The following is a 2153-nucleotide window of genomic DNA, read 5'->3' as shown; positions in this document are numbered from 1 at the left end:
GCACGGCCGTCCACGTCCCTTTACCCGCGGTAGCCCGCTATCGGGTCGACCGCGTACGATGATATCCGCGGTAGCCCGCTAGCACGGCCGTCGACGTCCCTTTACCTGCGATAGCCCGCTATCGGGTCGACCACGTACGATGAGACCCGCGGTAGCCCGCTAGCACGGCCGTCCACGTCCCTTTACCCGCGATAGCCCGCTATCGGGTCGACCACGTACGATGAGACCCGCGGTAGCCCGCTAGCACGGCCGTCCACGTCCCTTTACCCGCGGTAGCTCGCTATCGGGTCGACCACGTACGATGAGACCCGCGGTAGCCCGCTAGCACGGCCGTCCACGTCCCTTTACCCGCGGTAGCCCGCTATCGGGTCGACCGCGTACGATGATATCCGCGGTAGCCCGCTAGCACGGCCGTCGACGTCCCTTTACCTGCGATAGCCCGCTATCGGGTCGACCACGTACGATGAGACCCGCGGTAGCTCGCTACCGAGGCCGTCGACGTCCCTTTACCCGCGGTAGCCCGCTATCGGGTCGACCACGTACGATGAGACCCGCGGTAGCTCGCTACCGAGGCCGTCGACGTCCCTTTACCCGCGGTAGCCCGCTATCGGGTCGACCACGTACGATGATACCCGCGGTACCTTCTCAGCCGCGGGTAAGCCCGCTGAAAAAAAAAAAAAAAAAAAAAAAAAAATTTTTTTTTTCCCCATCGCATGCGGTAGCCCCGCTATCGAGGACGACCACGTCCCTTCTCAGCCGCGGGTAAGCCCGATGAAAAAAAAAAAAAAAAAAAAAAAAAAAATTTTTTCCCATCGCATGCGGTAGCCCCGCTATCGAGGACGACCACGTCCCTTCTCAGCCGCGGGTAAGCCCGATGAAAAAAAAAAAAAAAAAAAAAAAAATTTTTTCCCATCGCATGCGGTAGCCCCGCTATCGAGGACGACCACGTCCCTTCTCAGCCGCGGGTAAGCCCGATGAAAAAAAAAAAAAAAAAAAAAAAAATTTTTTCCCATCGCATGCGGTAGCCCCGCTATCGAGGACGACCACGTCCCTTCTCAGCCGCGGGTAAGCCCGATGAAAAAAAAAAAAAAAAAAAAAAAAATTTTTTCCCATCGCATGCGGTAGCCCCGCTATCGAGGACGACCACGTCCCTTCTCAGCCGCGGGTAAGCCCGATGAAAAATTTTTTTTTTTTTTTTTTTTTTCCCATCGCATGCGGTAGCCCCGCTATCGAGGTCGACCACGTACATTCTCAGCCGCGGGTAAGCCCGATGAAAAAAATTTTTTTTTTTTTTTTTTTTTTTTTTCCCATCGCATGCGGTAGCCCCGCTATCGAGGACGACCACGTCCCTTCTCAGCCGCGGGTAAGCCCGATGAAAAAAATTTTTTTTTTTTTTTTTTTTTCCCATCGCATGCGGTAGCCCCGCTATCGAGGTCGACCACGTACATTCTCAGCCGCGGGTAAGCCCGATGAAAATTTTTTTTTTTTTTTTTTTTTTTTTTTCCCATCGCATGCGGTAGCCCCGCTATCGAGGTCGACCACGTACCTTCTCAGCCGCGGGTAAGCCCGATGAAAAATTTTTTTTTTTTTTTTTTTTTTTTTTTTTCCCATCGCATGCGGTAGCCCCGCTATCGAGGTCGACCACGTCCCTTCTCAGCCGCGGGTAAGCCCGATGAAAAAAAAAAAAAAAAAAAAAAAAAAAAAAAAAAAAAATTTCCCATCGCATGCGGTAGCCCCGCTATCGAGGACGACCACGTCGCTTCTCAGCCGCGGGTAAGCCCGATGAAAATTTTTTTTTTTTTTTTTTTTTTTTCAAATGTCGAAAATTCCTTCCGGGGCCAGAACGGCACACATGTTAGGGGTCGGATGGGTAGTGGGGATCGTCGGATTGACGGGCGACCGCACCTGCCCCGGCTGTGCCGTCTTTTAAAAATTTTGAAAATTTTTGAAATCTTGGAATCCCCAGTCGTCGTGTGCAACTTCATATCATGGGAGCAGTGAAGACCCGATCTTCGCTGTCAGGGATAGACGCGATAGTAAAGGACGGTGAGAGGCATGCACTTGCCGGTCCGATCTCTCGTTCATTCCACGGTTCCCGATTCACTTGGTAAAGGCGACATAGTGGCTGCACGACCCTACGCCTCCGGCTACGG

The sequence above is a fragment of the Mytilus trossulus genome, unplaced genomic scaffold, assembly GCF_036588685.1.
Source record: "Mytilus trossulus isolate FHL-02 unplaced genomic scaffold, PNRI_Mtr1.1.1.hap1 h1tg000714l__unscaffolded, whole genome shotgun sequence".
Lineage (NCBI taxonomy): Eukaryota > Metazoa > Mollusca > Bivalvia > Mytilida > Mytilidae > Mytilus > Mytilus trossulus.
The sequence above is the reverse complement of the archived record's forward strand: the minus strand, read 5'-3'. Positions refer to the sequence as shown.